This window comes from Lissotriton vulgaris, chromosome 1_1, assembly GCF_964263255.1.
Source record: "Lissotriton vulgaris chromosome 1_1, aLisVul1.2, whole genome shotgun sequence".
Classification (NCBI taxonomy): domain Eukaryota; kingdom Metazoa; phylum Chordata; class Amphibia; order Caudata; family Salamandridae; genus Lissotriton; species Lissotriton vulgaris.
In genome coordinates, this window is record NC_141685.1 from 332,260,146 (window position 1) to 332,278,821 (window position 18,676).

Sequence of the window (18,676 nt, forward strand, 5' to 3'; positions counted from 1 at the left end):
CCTGTTCTTAACTGAAACGTGGATCAAGGAGGATAACCTGACCTCCATCGCTCTTGCTATCCCTCTGGGATTTAAAATATGCCTCGCCAACCGGCCTGGGACAAAAAGAGGCGGTGGTGTAGCTATTATTTTCAAAGAGCATTTAGTACTGACATCCTCAGCCCCCACTGCTATCCAAGGAATTGAAGGTCTTCACTTCTGCTTCCAAGTGAGCCCTCAGCTTTCACTAGCAGGACTAGTGATATATCGCCCCCCGGCCGGCGCGGACCCCTATCTAACTACCCTATTAGACACGATTGTACAGAGCTCGCTCCTCCACCCCCTTTTTTTAGTGGTAGGTGATTTCAATATCCACATGGATAAAGCAGACTGCGCCATGGCAGAGCTGCTCCGAACAACGTTAGATGCTGCCGGCCTCAGACTGATCAATGAGGGCCCTACACACACTGGGGGCCATACTATTGATCTCATCTTTGCTAATATCAAAAATGTGCGGTCTGAAACACCTCTCCCTCTGATATGGTCAGATCATTCACTCGTCCCATTTACTCTGAACATACTGAATGACATCCCGGCGTCAAGTAAATGCTACTTTATGAAAAGACAATGGAAAAAACTGACCCCTGATACCATGGTCCCGGTCCTGGCGCAAACCACCCCCTCCTTGACAAATAATTCCAATACGGATGCTATACTACTCAATGAATGGATAGGAAGGATGGTTTCCTCCATTGCTCCAGCCTCTCGGGCTTTATCAAAAAGAGAATCCCCCTCAGCTCCCTGGTTCTCGCAGGAACTTAGGGAGGAGAAAGCGGCATGTAAAAAACTGGAGAGACTCTGGAGAGTAAACTACGGTTTAGAAGAAAAAACTAGATATAAGGAAGCGTCTAAAAAATTCCGGAAAGCCATTAGAAATAATAAAAAGCGCTTCTACGCGGACTCGATTCTACAGGCAGAACAGTCCAGTAAACAAGTCTTCAAAGTGGTACAGTCCTTCTTCAAACCTAAATGCATTGAAAGAGAGGTTGTTCCCACACCTATACTATGCGAGCAAATTTCAGAATACTTTGATCACAAAATTAAGAAAGTGTACGACTCCTTTGGCCCAGTAATACATACTGTGAAGCAGGACACAGCGAACAATGGCGAGCCAGGAGAAACTCTCACCCAGTTCATGCATATCCCCTTGAATGAGGTGAGGCAGGAACTCAGCCGCTGCAAATCCGGCTCACCTGATGACCCCTGTCCAGCTAAACTATGGAGTGCCATAGCGGACTTGGTAGCTCCCACACTTCAATGTATTTGGAATTCTTCCATCACGTCAGGAATTTTCCCAGACGTCTGGAAGCATGCTACTCTCCTTCCCCTAAAGAAAAAACCAAATGGGGACCCAGATGACCTCACGAATCTCCGCCCAATATCCCTCCTAGCCGCCCCGGGAAAAATGCTGGAAAAAGTTATACAACGCCAACTGAGTAAATTTGTGGAAACCAGCAACACTCTACATGAAACTCAATCTGGCTTTCGGCCCGGCTTTAGCACAGAAACAGCACTCATAGAGGTAGCCGAGTCAGTGAGGTGGTCGATGGATGCAGGAAATTCAGCTATGCTGGTACTCCTGGATCTGTCGGCCGCCTTCGATACGGTGGACCACGCCAGATTACTCAGCCGGCTGGCAGAGATAGGCATTCAAGACAAAGCGTTGGGGTGGATAAACTCCTACCTATCTCAGAGAATGCAGAAGGTGGCACTTGGGACGATTTCTTCCACACCCAAAACCCTCAGCTGTGGAGTCCCGCAGGGCTCGGCCCTCAGCCCTCTCTTGTTCAACATCTACCTGGCCCCCCTCTTTACGCTAATTGCCAACTGGGGTGTCAAGGCAATCTCATATGCCGATGACACCCAGTTGGTATTTCCATACTCTGAGATGACGCAGGACTCTTTCTCAAACTTTAAAGGCTGTCTCCAGGACATTGCTCACTGGATGAATACTAATAAACTAAAACTAAATGCCAATAAAACCGAAGTCATCTTCTTCGGCAAGGGTCCCACCCCCGCCCCAGATCTCTGGTGGCCTTTGGAGATGGCCCCCCCCCCCTCGCCCAGTCACTCGGCAAAAAACCTTGGAGTGAGATGGGATGATAAAATGTCCTTTACTTCCCATATCCAACAAGTGGCCGGTTGCTGTTTGAGTAAGCTAAGAAACCTCCGAAAAATTCTTAGACTTCTACCGGAGAGCTGCAGGAAAATGGTAGTCCATGCAACTGTCACCTCACGGCTGGACTATGCCAATGGTCTATACCTGGGCCTCCCAAAATACCTGACCCACAAACTGCAGGTAGTTCAAAATGCGGCTGCGAGACTGTTACTGCGAATCCCTTTCAAGCAGTCAGTCTCTCTGCATCTTCGAACCCTGCACTGGCTCCCAGTGGCCAACCGTATAAAATTCAAAGCTCTGACGCTGGCGTTCAGATCTTTGCATGGCTCCTGCCCACCTTACCTAAAAAAACGCCTTCCAAGATACTCCCAAAGCCGCGCACTACGGTCTAATGACCGTGTCCAATTGGTCGTCCCGCGAGCAAAAAAGGCCCGCCTTGGCGGTCGTACCTTTTCAGCAAACGTCTCCGCCCTGTGGAACTCCCTACCACAAGCAATCCAGCAGGCCCCATCCAAACCCTGCTTTAAGAAGATGCTAAAGACCTGGCTCTTCACCCAGCCACGCTAGTTCTCCTATCTTTGCCCCAGGACATCTGTGTTCTACTAGCGCCGGGACACCTCCTCGTGAGGTAGCTGTTCGCGCTGTATAAAATCCAGTATTATTATTATTATTATTATTTGCAATGCAATAGGTCTCACATTTGCAAGAGTCTGAGCTATTAACATTGTATTAACATTGTAACTGACAATGCCTTTTATTTATGTGTTTTGAAAACTGCAATGATTGATTCAGGTACAAGTGATGAGTTTCAGGTAGCTTTATTCAAGATGGTACAAAAGACAAGAAGATTAGAACAAGACCCCACCAGGAGCAGCCAGCAGGCAGCTCAGCCCAGTCAACTATGAACATTTGACTCATAACATTCAATAACATGTCATCACAGTAAGTTTCTACAGGCAGGGCATGAATAGAATTGAACTCAGGATATACCATATCCCCCTTTCTCCCAAATATACAAAGAACAACAATGAGAGAAGTAGAAAGAATAGGAAGAGGAGAAATAGGAACCATGAACCAATGAAAGAAGAGAGCAACCGAAAAGAATGAGGGAAGCAAAGAAGAAAGGAAAACAAGAACATAACAACCATCCTCCCTCCTTTACACAAAAACAAAGGCAAGAAAAAACATATTCAGAGGAAAGGAGAGGAGGAAGCACAGAGTCACAGGAGTCACAGAACTCACGGCGAACACCACTGATTCCTGCGAATACCTAACCCTCTCCATTTGCAGCAACTCATTGCATCTGTGCAACTTGCACATCTTTTACCACCCCCCAGGTTCACTGACCATCTCTTGGAAATCATCACAACTAAAATTTCCTCCAATGCTAAAGAGGTTTTCCTCGCGATTTCAACCTGCACTGGAACGACCCTAAGGATCCATACGTCAACGCCATCAAAGATTTCCTAACCGATCAAGCCCTGACTCAAGTTTGCTCCCTGCCAGCTCACTCAAAAGGGGCCACTCTGGACTGGATCATTGCCAAGGAATCTTCAGTTCAGCTTATCTCCATTGACCCATGTGACTGGTCTGACCACCATGCTATTGCCTTCCTTTTAACCCGGATCCACAAGACAAAGGCATCATGACCGGTGATTACGAAATGCTGGATCAAAGACACCAAGAACCTCGACCACAGGAAACTGGAGTCTCGCTGCAAATCTGACCTCCCTCCCCCCCCGTATATAAATACAGCCAGTGGCCTAAACGATCATTACTCAGCGACTATATCAAACATTCTGGATGACCTTGCCCCACTAAAACTAAAAAGAATACAAACCAAAGACAGAAACCCCTGGTTCTCTGGATCCCTCAACATGGAGAGGAGATCCCTCTGGCAATCTGAAAGGACTTGGAGGCATCACCCCTTTGCTGTGCATCTAAAACTTCTCCGCCAGGCAAGAAACTCCTATAACAAGAACATCCTCAATTCAAAGAAAGAGTACTTCAGATCGGAACTAGGGAATGCCATGAATAGACCCCGCAAGCTCTTTGAACTGGTCAAACGCCAATCAAATAAACTGGCTAAAACCCCGAAAGAAGCTCCCAAGTCTCTAATATAATCTGAGGAATTCTCCTCCTTCTTCGCTGATAAAATCACTGCTTTAGGAAATGAAAACAGTACTGCTACATCTTCTCAACCCCTTCCTGACCAGACCCCCTTTCCACGCCACTCCCTCTGGCCTCTCCTAAAAACCAAGCACGTTGGACACGATTTTAAATACTATGACGATGACTCCGTCGCCAAAATCCTCTCCACCTTAAACCTGAATAATCACTTTAATGACCCTCTACCATCCAATTGCCTTGCTGCTGCCTGCCAATCCATTGTCCCTAGCTGGACTGCAATTATCAACGCATCTCTCCAGCAAGGATTGATTCCCGATGCTCTGAAAGCCGGCCAAGTCCTCCCTATTCTAAAAAAAAACATCACTTTATCCTGCCTACCCTGACAACTTCAGACCTATCTCCAACATCCCTCTATTAGCCAAAGTTTTAGAGAAGTGTGTACAACAGCAACTAAGTGATCACATCAATAACTTCCACCTACTTGACGACTTCCAATCTGTATTCAGACCGGGGCACAGCACTGAAACTACTATGTTCCACATCATGGACAATGCCCTCCAAGCCCTAGACCAAGGCAAAACCTGCCTTCTTATCCTTCTATATCTTTCCTCGGCCTTCGACACGATCAACCATGAAGAGCTACTTGAATACCTCAATCTTAGGATGGGTTTGATGGCTCTGTTTTAGAATGGTTTAGGTCCTTCCTCCACAACCGTTTACAGAGATTCTTAATTGACGGCATTCTATCAGCTCCCACCCCAGTCACGGTTGGAGTCCCTCAATACTCAACCCTGTCCCCCACCCTCTTTAATCTTTACCTAGAGCCGCTCACCGAAGTTCTTCACACCGCTAACATCTCCTATCATATGTACACTGATGACACCCAACTATACATTAAAATCTCTTCACTCAAGGAGATCCTCTCCCTGAATCAGGCCCTGAAGCAGACCGTCCAATGGCTTTCCTCTAACTAACTCAAACTCAACGCAAAGAAAACTGAATTCTTCCTAATCTCCCCCACAAAAGCCAATCCTGAGGTCAAGATGCCAGTTGGGTTAACTTAACTTGAGTTTCATTAGGTTCTGTATTTTTAAAGTAGCTTCAGGTTCTTGATGAGGTGACAGACGTAGGTTCACTTCTGGATCGTCGCCAAAAACTTGTAGTGATTGAGTCAGGTACAAGTGATGAGTTTCAGGTAGCTTTATTCACGATGGCACAATAGACAAGAAGATTAGAACAAGACCCCACCAGGAGCAGCCAGCAGGCAGCTCAGCCAAGTCAAATGTGAACATTTGACTCATAACATTCTATAACATGTCATCACAGTAAGATTCTACAGGCAAGGCATGAATAGCATTGAACTCAGGATATAACAAAAACCTTCAAGTGGTGTATGAACACACACTTTGTACTTATGGCCCTTGCTTATGAGAAGCATGGCTGGCAGTAAAATAGGCGCAATTACTGACAGCCTTGCTTATCGTAAGCATTGCGGATGCTTGTAGAACGCTGAGACGGAGGCAGCAGACACCATAGGAAGCCAGGTACCATGACGCCAGGCTGTGTGTTTCAAAATCTGAAGGGGGGAGGAGGCACCTGCAGCCAAAACAGACCTTGGTCTTTGAATGCACTGCAAATGTGGCAAGATAAGAGTGAGATTTACAATGCCCTTTACAACAGAGCTCTGTAAACCACAAGCACTGGTCTGATTTTAAAGCCCATTTCCTGAATGGAGCATGTATTGCAGAGACAGCGCAAGCACTGCCTAGGTGAGACTTAATGAACTCAAATGGTGATCCAGCAATAAAGCATGTAATCCCTCCCCCACACACAGAAATTCTGCAACTCATCGTGCAATCAATATCTGTATGTAATCCCCATATGCATGCAGCAATTGTGCACTACTGCATGTAATCTGCACACATAGGTATCCTGAATCACCCTGTGTAAAGCCATTAACTCCTGAAACACTAGGTAGTCAGTACAAAAAAGAATCCCCAAAATCTGTATATAATCAGTACACATGGGGATCATGCAATGCTATGTTCAACCCTGAAAATTCTTGCAACATCATAATGAAAAAAAAGGGAATCTCTAATATCACAAGTACACAATACAGGCATGAATTTTGCAACTCTATATGCAATCAACACACAGAAAAAGCCTTCATTACCATACCCAGTCTGCATGTTATGTTATGTTATATGGGTTTTATTAAATGCACAGCTACTCAGATGAATGTCCCGCACTAACATAATGACTAAATTTCACTGAACTACAGCATCAGGGCATTTAAAGCTGAAATAACCACGTTTTTACGTGATTTCCAAAATGCTAAGAGATCCGTCATCATCCCCATTTTCAGCGGCATCTCATTCCACAGTTTTGTGTCTTGCACCTGGAAAGAACATCCCCCAATGCGAGCACACCGGTGACTAGGGATCCATACCAATTGAAGAGTTGAGGACCTGAGAGTACGAGGGGGATGGTAAAACTGCATTCTCTTCGCACTGTATCCAGCGCCATTGCCGTGGAGAGCCTTGAAGGTGAGAGCCAATGACTTAAATTGAATCTTCTTGCGGACCGGAAGCTAGTGCAAGGATTTAAATTGGGTTGACATGCGCACTCTGGGGCCAAGCAGTAGAATTGCCCTGGCCGCTGCATTCTGGACTACCTGCAATCTGGCCAGTAAATACTCTGGTAGCCCTAGGTAAAGTGCGTTCACGTAGTCCAGTCTGGATATTATTAAGGCCTGGGAAACCGTTTTTCTGTGGGGGATAGGTAGAAGAGGAAGAAAATGTCTCACCGTCCTAAGCATGCCGAACCAGGTACAGACTACTGACTGTATATGAGGCTTCATGGAAAGATCCTCATCTGTCTTCACCCCCAGGTTTGTCCCAAATTTTACTGACATCAAAGGGGGGGACATGTTGGCAGGCCACCTGCTGCGCTAGATATTTCCGGGGTGGTGGCCAAAGCAGATGATCTCCGACTTCCCAGAGTTGCACTTAAGCTGGTTTCAATGGAGCCAGGAGAACACTTTTGTGAGGCGGCTGTTAACCCTGTCTCCATTGAAACTATGAACTAGTATCAACAATCCCAAGAGCAAATAGTTTGTTCTAAAAACTGAGAAAAATGCAATAAATAAGATCAGCTCTGGGCTGGTGCCATAAAGTTAACAGCCCTAAACAGCTTCAAGTACAGTTTGTGTAGTCACTACAAATTCAGTTGATGATGGAGGATTGATTTCTGCTGAAGGTGGCTTACTCTGTTTACTCATCCTACATTTTTTTTTTTAAATGATCAGCTGAATTTATTTTTACTGCCACCAGTATTTGTGTAGCTGATTGAAATTTTGAAAATATGCAGTGGTCTATTCACAAAAGTAGTTTTACATACACAGATTTATTCACGTTTTAATTTGCATCTACATTTAGGTGTAGATCTTGTCTTGGATGGAAGTCAATGTTTCCATCCAGAAATCTCTGCCTAGATTACATAAATGGGTGGAGACTCCTAAGTCTGAGTATACAACTAAAAAATGGCTGTCAGTAACTTTCCATCTGTTTGTGGAGATGTCTACCACCAGGAATATGTATTCTTATAAAAGTAAGGGCACGTTTTTAGAAAACATATTGTAAATTAACAATAAAAAAATTGAAACATATTTCCATTACTCATACTCACTTTTGCCTACCACAGTAAAAAGGGTCATTCACCTGCACCAAAACATAATATAATAATAGATTTTTTTTTTAATTAAACTGAATAAAATTATAATTTTTGCTCCCCTATCCAACGTTGTATAATTTGTGTTGAATGTTTCATATTTATGTGAGAGTTATGTATTATTTTTCTGATTTAAAAAAAAAAATAATTTACTATGCATAATATTAAAATGTTACATTTCAAAAAGCATGTTATTGCTCTTAAGTAAAACGTTTAGTAATGCAATTAAAATGAATGTAAAAAACTTTTATTTAAAATATTATTAGATGTAATTTATGTATTCCCTGTGTTAAGGTAATTCCCAACCCGCCATTGGGCATCACTGGGGCTTAACTCCAGGGTGGGCTGGAGTACATTTCAGCCTGTATTGTTAAGAGTACTACTGTAGTAGACTTATATGTGTATTTTTCTCGTTGCTTGGCCTCGACCTTTAAATGCACAGCAAATGTAAGGAGATAAGACATGAAGTACAAGTGCTGTAGTCTCAATCTAATCGAAAAGGACTGCAGCGGGAGGCATGGCAGGGGGAAGTGGAAGGAAAAATGCTATATTTAATTGAAAGCAGATATGGAGCTGAAGCTGAACACAGATAAACAGTAACGTAGCAGGAAATCAAGAATAAAAGAGTCCCCCAAAGAGCAGATAAAGAACAAGAGAGGAATGAGACAGTACTAAGTCCCTGCTCTGTGGGAGGAACACAATAGAGAAAGGAGAGACAAAGAGGCTGGACTGGCCAAAAGCAAACAAGAATTTTTAACGGACACTGACATAGACAAATGAAAAGCAATGTCAAGAAAGGGGATGGACTTTATGCCCACAGAATTATTACAGCTGGTCTCGAAGAGACAGCTGCGCTGTCTAGCTCGACCTAAAAACTAGTGTAAGTACAAAAGAAGCTAGAATGGGCTATGGAAAGACAGATGTCTTCAGCGAAAGATGACCAAGAAGTAGTTCTAGATGCCATTAAGTCACAGTTAGAAAACAGAAAACTTACAGCATCTGAAGACAACTCCAATTGACGTCAGTGTTAACCATTGGCTGGGAACTACTCCTCTGGGGCCCAATATTGTGCTAATAAAATATGTTGCAGGGGAAGACCCTGATTCATTTTTGGTAAATTTCAAGTGAGCTGCAAGGGCCTGTGTCTGGCCTGTGGCTAAGTGGACCTTCTTCCTAGCTCCTCTGCTCACCGAGAGGCTCAAGCTGCATATCAAATAGTGAATCCCAGCAGTGATATTCCCTAGGATGAAATAAAGAAGATTATACTTAATAGGATAGGCATTGATGAGGAGGCCTACCGGTTTAGGTTTAGAAAGAAAGAGGGACCCACGGACAGGCTTTAAAGACACTCTTCTCTCAACTGAAAGCCGCCGCGGATAAAAGGCTTAGACCGCACAGTTGTAAAGATGAAATAATGAACAGCATCTGTCTGGAGCAATATCTTGAGGCCCACCTCATGCATACCCAGAAATGGTTGAGACAGCATTCTGGTCTCACTATCGAACAAGCAACTGAAATGGCCACGTACTTCTCTTGGGCTCACCCAGGTTTTATCAGTGGGAACCAGAAAAAAGAAATAAGCTATCCCACAATATGAGGTCAGGATGAAATGAAAAAAAGCCCATCTGGAGTCGTGTGGAGCCATAAGGTCTTGTGGTCCTAAACTTGATACTCCCTCTCACATAGGACCAAAAAGCTTTGAGTGTTGGGCCATATCGCCCGGGTTTGGAAGAACAGGAAGACAGGATGAACCAATTCATGCCAGCTAAGCCCCTTGCTCCATCTACTTCACCCAAGAAATGTGTCCCTGTTTTTACGTAATTTTATAAGTTAACAAAAAGTGGGTCATTGCCTTGTTAGATTCAGGCTGCTGGCATTCAATAATGCAAAGAGATTTGATTCATCCCTCTCAACTTCTTCTGGTTAGATATGTAGGGATGATGTGTGTGTACACGGAGATGTGAAAACCTACCCGGTGCCTGACTCATAACAACTACTACAGACGGCCATAAACATGATGTTGAAGTAGAGGTTCTTAAAAATCTCCTGGAGGATATCATACTTGGTACTGAGAAATCCCTCTTCTTAGACATGTTCTTGAGTACCTTTGACAAAATAAATCAATCCGAGATGGCCAATAGGAATGCCCCGCCCAAAGAGCCCTGTTGACTCCAGAGCCCTGGGTGATAGCTGCTACCCTCCAGAAACAATGGTACCCTCCAGAATGCATGGGATCATGCTAAAAGAAATGAGGGCAACCCCCATCCTACTTATCCTCTCTTTCTGGTTAAGAACGGTCTTTATACAGATTAGATGGAGAAAAAGATTACCCACAGTTACTGGTGTTTAGAGAGTTTAGGGAACAGATATTATTCTACGCCCATTCACATTTATTAGCAGAACATACCGGAGCAGAGAAAATGACCCAGGCTATATTAAGCCATTTTTACTGGCCTGGTATCACAGCCAATTAAAAATGTATTGCCAAGAGTGCGAGATTTGTCAGAAAAAGATCCTGTACCATCCCCATGTTCCCTATCATCCATAACCCATCATAGGCCCATCATTTGAGCAGATAGGAATGGATCTCATCAAACCCCTACCCAAATCCAGTAAAACCAATCAATACGTTCTGGTTATTGTGGATTATTCTACCAGATACCCTGAAGCCATTCCATTAAAATCACCCACCACCAAAATAATAGCTCGTAACTTGATAGATGTGTTTTCACTTGTCCGATTCCCAAAGAAAATCCTCATGGACCGAGGGACCCCCTTTGTGTCCCAATTATTGAGCCTAGTATGTAAACAATTAAACATATCCAAAATCAAAACTTCCATTTACCACCCACAAATGGATGGCCTCGTGGAATGGTATGACGGAACCCTGAAACTCACGCAAGGTTTGTTATCGAAAGGGAGGTTTAGAGCAGTTTCGGGTAAGCCTCTTTTGCTCTCCGATATGGACGAAAACCCTGCACTTTCCTCGAAATGGCCAAGGAAGTCTGGGAGAAATATAGTGAGAAGGAGGCAAGGGGGTTACCTGATTATACAGAACAATTGCGAATCAGAATCAGTAAACTAGGATATCTAGCTCACAGATATCTAGAAATTAGCCAAACTAAGTAGAGAACCATTTATGATAATGGGAAGAAGGGGAGGGGCTATCAGCTGGGGGATTGGGTCTTAGTACTCCTACCTTCCTCAGCAAAGAAGATGAAGTTTGAATGGCAAGATCCGTACATAATAGTAGCAAAATATGTCAAGTCACTTATTATTTGAAGATAACATTCCACAAAAAGAGCAGAACTACCATGTCAACCTGTTAAAAGAATAACTTAGACCCCTCCCTAAGAAAGTACAAACTGGGGTAACAACGGAATCCCCTCATGGTACCCTTAGGCAGTTACACATCAAGAGGTTCTAACTGACCAGCAAAAGAAAGAGTTGTTGGAAACACTACAACCCTTCTACCTTTATTTTCTGAACTCTCCGGTAAGACCCACCTGACTGAACATGCCATTCCCACCCAAGATAGGCTGGTTATAAAACAGGAGCCATATAGGCTACCCCCTGCCATTAGACTGGAAATTCATAAAGAAGTATAACAAATGCTGCAGATGGGATTGATAGAACCTTCTCAAAGCAACTGGTCTTGGTACCTAAGCCAGATGGGAACATGTGATTCTGTACTGACTTCAGAATGGTTAACAAAATATCCAAGTACGATGGTTATCCACTCCCACAAATTGGTGAATTGATAGAGAAACTAGGATATGAATAATATATCACTGCTATTGATTTGACCAAAGGAGATTGGCAAGTGCCTCTTAAAAAGGAAGATTGAGAAAAGATCACCTTTTCCACTCCATGCGGTCTACTTCAATTCACTATAATACCATTTGGGCTCCATGGGGCCCATGCTATATTTTCATGGTTGATGAACCGAATGCAAAAAAAATCAAGCCTACTTCTCAGCATGTATAGATGACATTGTCATCTTCAGCAATACTTTGGAGGAACACCTCACCCACCTCCAGATGGTTCTTGTAGAACTAGCCCTGTGAATTTACATGTTAATGCAAAAAAGAACAAAAGCTAGGTTCAATAAGGTGAGGTACTTGGGGTATGATCGTGGGCTTCGGATGGGTGCGGTTGCAAGACTCTGCCGGGCTCTTGCATCATGACCAGGATTATGGTGGCAGGTAGTTGTGGGGCTCAGCATCAGGGTTGGGCTGTTGTTAGTAGGAGCAGAGAGGTTGCTGCAGTTGTATTTGGAAGACGGAGCCAAAGGCCGGAAGTGTGCTCTGACAGCTACCAGTCTCCAGGACCAGTGGGGACAGGCTGGAAAGTTGAGACTCAGTTCCATAGAGGCAAACTAGATTCTGAACAAGAAAGCAGGTGAGGTCTCTGGAACTTTGATATCCTTCCAGTTGAAGCAGAACATCAGCCAACTGACACTTGGAGTCATTCGAGAGTCTTTGGAGAAGGCCGCAGGTCCAGGCTTCCTGGCAGATATGCACAAAGCAGGGCAGTCTTCTTCTGTTCAACCACATCCAGGAAAGATCTGATTTCAATGTCCAAATGTCCAGTTTTCATACAGGTGTGCCATCCTGTTGGGGCTCCCTTGGAGGCTGGGTAATCCCTTTCTTCTGCTGTGGTAAGTGTTAACTCTACCATCCCATCCTGTCTGATAGCTCACTCAACCTATACCCAAAGGATCTATGATACACTGGCTAACTCTAAACCACAGCCCCAGGAGACAATCATTTACATCGCAGGCCGGTAGACTTCACCCAGGAGGGCAACAACGACTGGAGGCAGAAAAATTCCAACTTTCTAAAAGTGGTTTATCTAGCATTGTGATTTAGAATCTAATTTAAAATTGTAATGTAAGTGAATGAAAGAATCATTTCCCTATCTGCTTCCAAGTTGAATCTAGCACTTAATGGTTGCACTAAGGTAAACCAATGTTTGTCTATGGAAGAAATTGGCCTTGCACCAGTAAAAGTCGACTTTGAGGGGGCATGGACTTCCCATCGACCAAGATGGACACCTGGCATTGAAGCACTGGATACCTGGCCCGGGAGATTGCTGGAATAGGCTCACATCTGCATCAATCGTGACCCCACCTTGCATGAAACTATCGATGTGGCACTCCTGATGGACCAGGTGCTCTTGGGTTGCCGGACGCCAGGGTTGGACACCTGTAAGCAGCCTGTACAGCTGCGTGGGGCACGGTGCTGTGGAGGCCCGTCGGACTGACTATTATCCTGTCTGCTTACCTTCCGCAGCCCACCTGTCTGGTATCACTTGGCCAGCCTGTATTTGCCCTGGAAAGTGGGGTCAGCCCTACCATCCCTCACGTCCTTAACTCAACCCCATCCATGGGTGTTGGTGGAAGTGGGCCCCCTTGGTGGTGACTCTCTATGGAGGCTCCGGCATGCTCGTTGGGGTATCTGAACAAATTTTTTGACACCTTGCCTCCCCCTCTTGGGGACTGCTGAGTGCTTGCTGTATACCCGTAGTGCTGGGGTCAAAGGCCATGACAATTTCTGTACCCCCTCTGGCCTCTCCAGGGCATGCCACAGGGGGGTGCCCCTCCTCGCTCCATACACCGTCCTCACCCTGGCCGCCTGGGGTCCTGTGGTGCCGCATAGCCTGGATAACCACCACTGCAGGAGGCACTCCTCTTCTAGCTTGGCTGCCTCTCCTTATCATTTGGCCTGACATTGTGCTGTTGCATAGGCTGTCAGTTCCCCCTTATTGGGCGCATCAGATCAGACTCCCCCCCATACATCTCCATGGACCTAATTTTGTGGCACTGTTGAGGTCTACTTTTGATTATACCCAACTACTCATTCAGAGCCTGCTTGACTCAGTTACTCACCCCCTCACCACATCGGTTGGGGTCCCTTGCCATTCCTCCTGCCACTGGGCGGTCCTCAAGCTAGTTCTACGGGTCAGGACTCCCAAGCCTCACCTGAGCAGAAAAAGTAGTGATTCACTCATACTAAGTCCTCAGGGAAGGCACCCCTAAGTGCTATTAGTGCCAACAGGTTGGGCACTACAAGGGAGGTGCCAAGCGTCCCGAGCAGTCACAGTCCCCCTCTGGTGGTAGATACCAGGGTTGTTGATGATGTTTATTGATTGATTATTTAAAATCTTTACAAAAAGTGATTGTACAGTATAAACATTTCAATTACGGTAATACGGTAAAGAGAAAATGAGTTTAAAAAAGAAACGATAAACTTTTAAAATAGTACACGTGGATTAAAAAACTGTTTTAAGTTTGTAAATTCATATGTTTAAATATTTTAAAGACAAAAATACGAACAGTATGACAGTTAATATTATAAAAATTAAAGTTTTTTCCATGCAAATGTTAAGAATTTTGAGAAGGCAGAGTTAATGAGTATATCGTCTGGGCAAAGACACTGGAGCAATGCCTGTCTACAAGTCCTTGTTGCTCTTTCGTTGAATAACCTTTTTAACAGTGTTAATCTTTCATTTTTTAGTTCTGGACAGAGGCACAGTAGGTGTATAATGTTTTCTTCTCCTGTGTTACACAACCGACATGATATGTTATTTTCGAGTTTTTTCGATGGTAGTGCATGAGATTCTCCGGGTAATATTCCAAATCGTGCTTTCATGAATATATTTTTATATTTCCAAGTCCAAGCGGTATTCAAATATTGTTGAGGGCTCTTTTTTTTGTAACCATTTATTATGGACCAAGCATGCTTCCTTTTAACCAGGGACTCTTTGTCACTTACCAACGATAGGGGATCGGTTGTCTTATTCACAATTTTTTAAAAAGATTCCTGAGGAATAGTAGTCATCCAAATCCCCTTTAGCCCAAATTCATCCAAAGCCTTCTCAAGAGATTTCCAAACTGATGATTTGTTATTTCCCTCTATTTCTTTCCATAAAAGCTATGAGATTAGATTCTCCTTGTCATTTTTTACTCTGTTCCATACTTTATTAATATTACCCAGTAGAGCATATAGTTGGTTATTCAAGCCAAATTCCAATCTAATTTGGGATTGTGAAGCATTTTTGGGTAAAGAAAAAAGGGATCGGAAAGTTTTTGAGATTTTTTTGTTTATTGTTATTGCGTCTTTTCCGTTTAACGCCTCACTACCGTAGGTTAGGGAAGGTAACAATTTTGCAGATATGACTTTGAGTAGAGGTTGGTAAGTTAAATTACTGGTGGACTTTTTTATAATCCCAAATGCACCTGTTAGGGAGTTTGCTTTCCTTGCGATATCCAATTTCTGGGGTTTAAAGTTACCATTATCATCAAAAACCACTCCCAGGTATCTATAGGTTTTAATTTGCTCCAGTTTTTCCTTTCCTAAAAACCATTTTGTGTTGTACTTCCTTCTTAAGTTTTTTGAGACAACCATAACTTTGGATTTTAATTTGTTAATTACCATTTTGTTTTCTATTGCGTACTCCTGTATACATGTCATTAACCTTTGCAAACCTACCTTTGTTCTACTGAAAAGGATGACATCGTCTGCATACAGCAGATTTGATATGTGTTTATCTGCAACCTTAGGTGGGTGTGCATTTATGTTCTTCAAGGCTCCAGTTAAATCAGTTAAAAACAGATTAAATAATAAAGGTGCCAATACACAGCCTTGCTTCACTCCCCCTAGCGTTGGTTAGTGAAGTGTTTGGGGAGGAGATTTCCACAAATAGAATGGGAGATAGTGTAAAGGTTACCCTAGTGTCCCTGCGTGATGCGGAGAAGGTGCCGAGGGCTCACATGCCTATTAATACTAGGGAATACAGGCAGTGGGTCCCCATAAATGGACAGAGGGTGTAGGCTCTGAGAGACATTGGAGCCAGCGTTACAATTGTCAGATGTCATCTAGTGACCTCATACCCAGCAGAAGTTTTTAATGCATTCCACTAGCTTATTGCAGTTGACAACCATGAGTGACTATCTAGTCGATCTGATTCCATTTGAGTAGTGTGGGGGGTCTCAAGTTCCCTGAAGGTAGTTGTGAGCCCATCCATGCCTGTGGATTGTCTGCTCGGCAATGACCTAGGGCACACCATCGGAAGGAGGTGGCACTCAGGTCGCACTTGGAGATATTAGGGTGACCTGAGTGTGTTTGCCTGACCATACGGTCCACTCCCGCCCAAGAGGGTAGTCAGAAAGGCCTGGAACCTAGTAGAATGGCCTAGGTGCCTACAAACAAAAAGGAAGGACCAGGGACTTGGGAAACCTGCTCTAGAAACTCCCATGGTCAGGGAGGAGACTGAGCCAGAGAGTACAGCAACCTACAGTGGAGGACATTTGCCACCCTCTGGAACCTACCTGAGCTAACCAATTGGCAGAATGAAGGGGGTCCTACAGGAAAGAGCTTTGCAAGGTGGTGTAGGAATTTCCTCACAAACAGACGCCAAATAACAGTGCTTGGCCCTTATCAGTCTGAGGCTAAAAACGTCAGCTCAGGGGTGCCACAGGGCTCTAGCTTGAGCCCTGTCCTTTTCAATCTATATATGACACCCCTGATGAACTTGATCGAGTCATTCAAGATCAGTTCTATCTCATACGCTGACGACACCCAACTGATTCTGGTGCTGGATAAGGAACAACCAGGTGCCGAGGAAGACCTTAGGAACTGTCTTGCAGCGACATTCAAGTGGATGAATAACAACCATCTAAAGTGCAACGCCGGAAAAACGGAAATATTACCCATAGGGATCAATAATCTTTTTTCCCCTTCAGCATGCTGGCCATCGGATGCAGAAGCTCCACCTAACACAATTGCATCCGCCCGTAACCTAGGCATAAAGTTTGACAACTGCCTATCCTTCAAACCTCAGGCTGTAGCAGTGGCAGGTATGTGCTTTCAAATTATCAAAGCACTCAGGAAATTTTTTGATCTCCTTCCCCTTTCGGCGAGGAAAACAGTCGCAGTGGCCTTAATAAATTCTAGGCTAGATTACTGCAATGGACTCTATGCTGGAGCCAACAAAATTGTGCTCCACAAATTGCAGATGATCCAAAACGCGGCTGCCCGCCTCGTACTGCGTCTGCCCCGCAGATCATCTGCCTCTGCAGCTCTAAATACCTTACACTGGCTGCCAATAGGAAAGAGAATTTTGTTTAAACTTCTCCTGATTACTTTTAGAGCCTTCCATCAACGTGGCCCGACCTATTTACGAAGGGGGTTCAAAAGATACTACCCAGCACGCTGCCTAAGATCTGCCAGTCAGAATTTACTTACTATTCCCCGTTTTAAACTGGCTACAAAGGGTGGCAAATCCATCTTTGTACTGGGAACCAAGGCCTGGAACAAACTCCCCCTTCCCTTGCGTTCTTTCTCCCAAGAGGCCCCTTTTAGGAAGGCACTGAAAACCTGGATTTTCTCCATGCCTGACTCAATGTGTAGAACTCTAGTGTAGTGGCTGTGTTTAAGAAACTGGACTTCTTTCCCTATCCAACCCTTCCACCTGGGTTGTGTAAGCGCCAAGATACTCCTTGGAGTGGTAGCAGCGCTCTATAAATGCCCATTACATTAATGACCTACTCTTCACAGCCTAAGGCAGCAGGCCGCGGCCCAGACAGCTGGAAACACCTCTGGTCCTCCGGGAAGGCACCGCCTACCTGATCTATTGGGAAAATGGTATCCTGTATAGGGAGCCTGATGTTCCTGAGCCTGGTGCAACCCCTGTGATGGTAGTCCGTCAGTGCTACAGGGCCTTCTTACTGGAGCTGGTTCATGATGTTATCCTGGCAGGTCATCTAGGCCAGGACAAGACCTTTGAAAAGCTCGTCACCCACTGTTATTCGCTCAGAATGAAGAAGGCCTCAGATGTGTTCTGCAGGTTATGTCTTACCTGCCAGGTCAGTAGCAAGTCAAGTAGCAAGTGCAAGGCTCCCCTGCAACTATTCCCTGCCATTGGCACTCCCTTTAAATGGGTGGGCATTGACATTGTTGGGCTTCTGAACTCCAAGGCAGACCTGGGCAACAGGTTAATTCTGGTCTTGATGCCACCGGGTACCCGGAGACTATCCCTCTAAGGTTGGTGACTTTGTCCGCACTGGCCAGGGCACTGATGGTGACCTTTACCCGCAAGGAGTTTCCCATGGAGGTCATATATGACTGGTATCATCTTCATGTCTGCATACTTGAGTTCATGTGGAAGGAGTGTAGGGTAATCTATACGTTCTCTAATCCTTACCACCCCAAACTAACAGACTTCTTCAGAGGTTCAAGAAGACCCTCAAAGGCATGATCATGGGCTCGTCAGAACCCTTGAGGGAGAAGTGGTACAGCCTCTTGCAATGCCTTATGTTTGCCTACAGAAAGAGGTTGGCTTCAGCCCCTTTAAACTTCTATACAGGCAACCCGTGAGAGGACCTCTCAGTCTGGTGAAGGAAGGCTGGGAGCAAACAGCCAGGAAATCCCCCCCCCCCCCCATGTTCCTTTTCATGAATGATGGAGTGGAGGAGGAGAGTAAATATATTCCTGACCCCCCTTTTCTCCAAGGTGCAGGATGAGTCAGTGGAGGGTGTCTGCTCTATCCTACACTGTCCCTAGAATAACAGAGAGACTGCTGCCAGTTGGGGCAGTTTGCCTCTCGCTTCTCCCTTCTCACTTACCCCAGAACTCACTACATTGTGATAGTGATACT